Genomic DNA, 7,507 nt, shown 5'->3' with positions numbered 1-7,507 from the left:
TCGATGAACGATCAATCTCCCTTTATATCTCGTTTTGGATTTGAAAAAAACAAAACAAACAACACGAGATTTGTCATCGCGTAATTTTTTTTTCTCTTCTTTCTCGGTGCACACAATTTTCAATTAATTCCTAACACAAATTTCACGTTGTTTTCTATCCATTCCCCTCCAACTCGATTTTGTCTTATCTTAATCATATGAAAATATGTATATTATATACGAGAAATCTCTTTCGGATGGAGAGACTAACCTTTACGGACAAAATTCTAATGAAGAAGAAGAAAAAAAAAACATCAAAAAATGAAAAGCCTTCAAAAACTCTTCACAAAAAAAAAATTACTCTTCAAAAAGGAAAGGGGGATAGAATCCAGATTTTGTTTTGGGCGCGGGCTTCTATGGAATCAAACACGGAGAGACACACGAGAGATTACAGTCGGACTTGATTCAAATCATAAAGGGATGTTAAAATCCACATAACAGAAAGAAGAAAAAAAAGAGACAAAATAAAAAAAAAAAAACTACTACTAATAATATGCATTAAAAAAAAAAGATATAAGCGCGCAGAATAAGGAGATGGCTGTTGTTGTCATGCACTGGCTGGACGGGATCTTGTCGTCTTATCTATCTGAGAGTGACTTTTTGTCCGCGTATGTGTGTCTTGTGTGTGTGTGTGTGTGTGTGTAGTGTACTACTACTGTAAGAGGAGGAGGAGGTGGAGGGGGGTGGAGGTGGGCTTTGCAACGGAATGGCAAGAAGAGATAAGGCACTGGGAAGTCGTCGAAAATGATACGGTCCCGAATTGCGCGACCTCGTTCCCGAAAAAAAAAAAAAAAGAAAGAAGAAGAGATAACACGCATACATAAAAGTCAATCATTTTTCTTCTCTCTTTTTTTTTGGGTTTTTTTTTTGTTGTTGTTGTCCCGTTGGCCTGTTGTGTCCCCTGGGCGTTCGATTAGAGAGACATTGATTTTACATATACATATATATATTCATTCAACATCTCCATCAAAAGACGGTAGAGGAAGGGGAGGAGGAATCACACAAAAGATTGTGAACTTTGTTCGTTCTTCGCTGCTCGTGTGAGTTGCACGAGATACAAGCCCCTCTAAATAAAAAAAAACTCGTTCAACAGCTTTTTTTTTTGTTTCCTTTTCACAATAAAAAAAATGCATCACAGTTGGATAATCAAACGTCCCTGCCTTCAGCACACGACCCACCCGCTGTCACCCCCCAGCATAGATCATCTCCTCTTAAAAAAGAACAATAAAAAACAAAAAAATGCGTGATATCCTCTGTGCCAACAAATATATAGACACACCCTAATCTTTTTCATCAACCCCTTTGGAACTATACGTTCTCCCATTATTCTATTTTTTTCTGGCATCGGTGTTGTGGGAGGGAAAGGTCAATTTTTTTATTTTTTTTATGTGTAACTCTTCAGATCAGAAGAGATTTAGGATAAATCTATAAATGAAATAATAATAATATTATTTTATTTATTTTTTTTTCATTTTCGAATATTCAAATGAATAGGTGATGCTTAAATTCTATTGCGAGTGACGTGAGGGTCGGGCTAAAATAGATTTTTCTCAGGGTTGAACTGAAGAGAGCGAACGGTTGTGGGTATTAGCAAACAACAGCTGTCGGGGAAATTGTTATGAATTAGAATTAATGCGATAATGTGCAACCAAACAATAAATTCTTTTTTTTTTCTTCTTCTTCTTCAAAAAAAATGATGTACACAATTTTCCTGTTATCTACCGGTAGCCAGCGCTACTCTTTCACGCCTCTCTCTCCCTACGAGCTAACCAATCCATTTTTTTTTTTTTTCAGCCAAAAATAAAATGGGGATTTACTCACACACACAGACACACACACAATATCCATAACTCAGCAAAAGACTGATGGATATACACAAGCGAAATAATAAATAAAAAAAGGGCTACTATGTGCGCACACAGACACACACAGTAACTACTATATAGAAGGCTTTCTTATCAGTCTGAAACCGACGCTTGCAGGCCGAGCAAACACACACACATTTTTTCTTCTCCTCCTATAACCCCCTTCCCACTCCCTCTTTTTCTTTATTTTCTTCCTTCTTTCAATAGAACTATTACACATAATAAAGAGTGTATACGTTCATATACGTTACGCAGGGCCGTATCTGTTGGGTAGCAGCAGCACCAGCTTGGCCTACCCCGATTACGGACAGGCTGTGCGAACATCAGCGTCAGATATACACACAATGCTTTTCAAGCTAAACACACACACACACACACACACGCTCTATATTTTTTTATTTTGGCTTTTCTACTCGGGCAGTTTTTGATTTAAAAAAAAAAGAAGAAGAAGAAGAGAGAAGGCCTTAAACACACAGTCAGTATCGTTTCCTTCTTGGAATTTATACTGTTACGAAGCTGCTTCGCTATCTCGCCGCACACCCCCTTCTTTCCTCTATGCAGCCAACCCCCTTATTTAATAAAAAAATAAAATACGTTAAAGAATATAAATAAATAAATAAATGAAAAAAAAATGTTTTCCTCTCTATTTGGCCCCGAATAGACGACGAAGGCCTACGTAACGCGCGAGTAGACGCAAGTTTTGCTGGCATACTGTTGATATCAAGTTTTGCGGGTGCGTCGCGACGCCGTCCGTTATTATTATTTGAGATGTTCCCTCATCCGGCAGAGAGGGAATTATCGCCGTGTGTCAGAGACAGTCAAACAAAACCAGAGAGCCGAGGCTTCGCGTGATTGGAATCAATTCAAATGAGACGAATCCAGATCGAAAATGAAGAGAGCCACACATTCTGAAACGCGCCAGATAGGCAGCCACTATAAAGCGAGTAGGACTTTGGGGGATATCATCCAATCACGCGAAGCAGTTGCGCATCAAAGTGCACAAACGCCGTACGTAAATAATTCGGCAAGTTTTCAATTCAAAGTTACGTATACATACATATACGACGGCTTTAGAAATGCGACGTCACCTGGTGTCGGGTGACAGTAGCTTCAACACACACACACACACAAAAGAGAGGGAAAAATCAAATTCTTTGAAGAAAAAAAAATATATGATCAATTTTTTATTATTTCCCTTGCTGTTGTCAGACGAGTTGACTGACAGCTGACTTGCTTCTACCAATTGTATACACATACACGCGAGTTCAGTTTCGGAGCTAGGAGGATGGACATTGTCATGGCTCGTTTCCATTACAGCAAGGGTGGGGGGAGTGTAGGGGGTGTAGGCCTTTGAGAAAGCGGCCAGATTCATTGGAACTTTGAAACCTGGCCAGAGTCGCCGATTTCGAAGGACATGCATATATAATCAATACGCGTGCAATCGCCATTTTGGAAGAGGGGAGTACTACCAGAAAGAAGAAGGGGGGAAAGGTTCAAAGAACAAAAAATAAAACAAAATGATTAAAAAAAAAAAACTGTACTTAAAAATAAAAAAAATAAAATGCTTCATTTGCAGTGCCGGAGAGAGAAAGAGAGAGGAGCGAGTAATAATAGTGGTAATAGTAGTAAGTCTCGCTATACACATAGACCCTCCCCTTTTATACACAAGAGTCGTCAAGAGTTTCGCAGTTAGTAAAGGGGGTTGGGGGTGGAACGGTTGATTAAGTAGTGATGGGGTGGGAGGCAAACGGTGTGCACAGGGAGGGAAAGGCTGGCCCGTCGCCATAGCAACGCTTTTTGGTACATATATTTTGAGAGGTAGACACATCACAAGAGACTGCGTGAGCGCACATTTCTTTTTGCGTGTGTGTGTGTGTGTGTAAAGGTGGACCGGTACAACATGTTGTTCTCTATTTAGTCCATCGAAAAAGAGAAACGAAAGACGCGACATTGAAACAAAACAAAATGAACGTCAGTTGAGGCGATCGGCTGTATCGATCGTGAACGACATCGGGGACAGCTGTTGAATTTTTCCTCACGTCTTGCGTGAAAAATCACGAAAAAAACAATTAAAAAATCTGTGAGAGACAAGAGAACGAAGGCCCATAAGAGGGGAGAATGAGAGGGAGAGAGGATGTGTTGTATTGATCGACGCCAGTTAGCGAAAGGACCGACACAGAGAGAGAGATGGTAAGAGAGAATTCAATTGCAATTGTGCAAGTGCCGCGTCCCTTTTCTCCCTCTGCAGCAGCGACTTGCGCCAAATCCCTCCCTATTTCCACCAGCCTCCTGTTCCTCCTTCCTTTTCCCCACCCGACAACGTAATCATTTTCTATAAACCAGCAGCGTCTAGATCCTTCTTGCCCCCCCGCAACCGAATATAAAAATGAATGAAAAAACATTTAAAAAAAATCAAATAAATTTAATGAAAAATTACGCGCATCAAAATTCGATTGAATGGATCACACACACACACAAAATCTGCTGGCCGGAGTGCGATAAAGAAAGTCGGTGGTGCTGCCATCATCATCATCATCTTCTTGTGGGGCTGTTGGTTAGTCGCATGTGATGTTTGGCCCAGACTTTATCGATAACATTTATCGCCGTTCTCTTTGCTCCTGTTCCCTTTAGTCCCCCCATCTTTCTTTCTTTCCATCCTCTGCCTGTTTGTGTATATACGGCTGAATGCAATTCCCGACGACTATATGTGTGTGTTGCTTATCGCTGATCGCCAGACACAACCGCTCCCGCACACCGCCCTCGGCTGCCCCCTTTTCTTTTTGTTTTTAAAATATATTTCCTTTACCGCGGCAGCGCAAACCCAACGAGCGAGAGCGATATGTCAGATGATATATTGATGGACTCACTCACTTTTCTCTTGTTGTCCTCTACAGCGTGTAAAAATGAATCGAAGAAACTGGAATATAATAATGTAAGCAATGACATCGGAACGTTCCAGATCGCAAGGGGCGGGCACAGTCCTAACCGAACTACCTTCATTTTTTTTTGATTTTGATTTTTGGTGTGGTCCCGATTGGTCCGATTAGTAGAAACAAAAGACTGTACGACAACGACCAATAGCTGACTAGACCATTGTTCTATCCGGGGTGCCCCAGCGTGATGTTACAAGCAGAAATCAGCCCTTGTAATCATCAACTTTGATGATTTTCCCCTTCAACATCATGTTTAACTAACAAGTACTACAAACGACAAGAGCTTCCAACAATGAGATGTTTTAAAGAAATGAAACGGATATACGAGATTCTCAAACTGGACTTTGTTTTTTGTTTTTCCAACAAAGAGAAGGGACATGGCCAAGCGAAAACAAAAGACCAAAAATGAAAAAAATTAAAGTCTTTCTGCCTTTTCTTTGTTGGCACATCGAGATGGATGCAAGAAGCGATGCAACACAAACAGATGCCTCCAATCCGATGGAAACGGATATACAAGATTTGGCTCTCTTTTTTTCTTTCCTTCTGTGTACGATCTTCAACACTTGAGCACGGCTACGGTGATAGAGGCCGGCACTATTGTTTCGCCATCGTATTGTCATTGCGGTTAAACAAAACAAAAGAAATTCTAAATAATGCGAGAAAGTCAAAGTCAAAACAAAACAAAAAGGAAGACAAATTTCATCCAATCGCAGCGTCCTCCTGCCCTTCGCTCATCGTCAATGCACGGCGCGTGTGTGTGTGTGTGGTCTGTGTGATGGTCTCCTCTATTGGTCTAAGATCACGACCCCAGATATGCTAATGATTCGATGTAGAAATAAAAAAAAAGAGGGGAACTTAAAAATCATCCACGTGATTTTTTTTTCTTTTTACGCGAGTGGGGGGTAAGAAGCGAGAAAACAGCGTGTGCGTGTGTGTGTGTAAAAGGATAGATGCAATTTCATTCGGAAAGCATTTATACGACAATAAAAACGGAATAGATATCCCCTATTGTTTTTTTGGCGCGAGCCATTCAAACGAATAAGAAAGAAAACAAACAGGCCTTCGTGATGTATAAAAATATTATGATACGTCCGTGTGGGTGGCCTGTAATAACCATCCCTTCCCTACCGCACAACAACCCACAACAATGAAAAAAACAAAACAAACAAAAAGATGGGAACAAACAGCGATCATCATCAAGCATCCCGCATGTTTTCATTCGAATGTTATGGTATTTCAATCAGATATTGGGAAACCAGTAGTAAAAAAAAAAAATTCAAAAATGGCGCGGATTTTGAAATAAATTAAAAATTCAAATTTTTTTTATTTTTAAACAAAACAAAAAAATTTTGAATGTCGATTTGCTGATGATTTTGAAAGCAAATAAAAACCAAAAACAAAAAAAAAAGGTGAAAACACGAAATGCCCTCCAGGAGAAAAAGAAGAAAAATCGCTGGAAAACGAACGCGGATGGAATCACGATTGGACCAGCGGGCCGCATACCGTCACGTTCTTCTTCTTTTTTTTTTTTTTCGGTTGGGTGTCATGGGGCAAACAAACACAAGACACACCGTTGTGTGTGTGTGTTTGTTTTTCGTTAATCTATACACAAACACACACGCCGAATAAAAGCGCAACGGAGGCTATATAACAGAAAAAGAGAGAGAGAGAGAGCTATTCAGATTAGATCACTACGAGCAACTTGCTCCGGTATAATCTTACGCATTTGTTTTTCTTTCTCTCTCATTCTCAAAGAAAAAAAACCCAAAGAAATGAGAGGAAATACTACAAAAGAGAAACACGGAAAGGACATTTGGATCGAGAGCTGCCCGCCGCATTGAACGGACTGTATTCAAATATATTTGGGGGAGGGAGGGAAGGAGATTGTTGCTTCTGTTGCTGGGGCTGTCTTTGTTATCAGGATGGAGCGACGCCATCTATTTCCACCCTGCGATTCTTATTTGATTGGGAAGATGGAAGAAAAAAAAAAAGAAAAACTCACTCGGGATTTGTCTACGTCATTTTTGTGTTTCTCTTTCCCTGTGAAAGATAACCAACTCTTCGTCTGCTGCTGCTGCTCTGTGTGTGTGTGGATATAGAAAAAAACTGACAAGAAAAGCTTTAGAAGAAATCAAAACCTTTTTTTCTTCTTCTTCTTCTTCTCGTAAGAGTCAAATCTCTTTGTTCATCTCTTCTTCTTTCGTCTGTTATTCGTCTGTTTTTTCTTTCCTATTTATCTCCTCTTCCATCAGTATCGCAGTTCGAGAGACGGCGGGAGTCTTGCCCCCCTCCAAATGTGTGTGTGGTGCCCACCCAGTCCCTTCACTTCTTTGAAAGACACTCCACAAAATCAAACAAAATGAACTTTTCCTTTCTCTTTAAAAAAAAAAAAAAAAAAAAGATTAATACAGGAAAGGTATCGTTATTAATATGCTGAACAGGTACGCGGGGCGGATGGGAGCCGATGCCTTTTCTCGAAAAAGAAAAGAAAAGCAATTCGTTTTTGCTTGTTCTTCAGCTACTGACGATATTTATACAGTTCCTTACAAACACAAAGGAGATCGAGACATTTGAAACGTCAGGGCCGCCCCTGTCGATGCCCGCATGCACAGATTTCAAATCAAGAAAGATTTCATTTTTTTTTTTCCTGTTTTTTTTTTCTGTTATTTG

This window comes from Daphnia magna, linkage group LG7 (genome assembly GCF_020631705.1).
Source record: "Daphnia magna isolate NIES linkage group LG7, ASM2063170v1.1, whole genome shotgun sequence".
Taxonomy (NCBI): Eukaryota; Metazoa; Arthropoda; class Branchiopoda; order Diplostraca; family Daphniidae; genus Daphnia; species Daphnia magna.
This window is presented reverse-complemented; position numbering follows the sequence as displayed.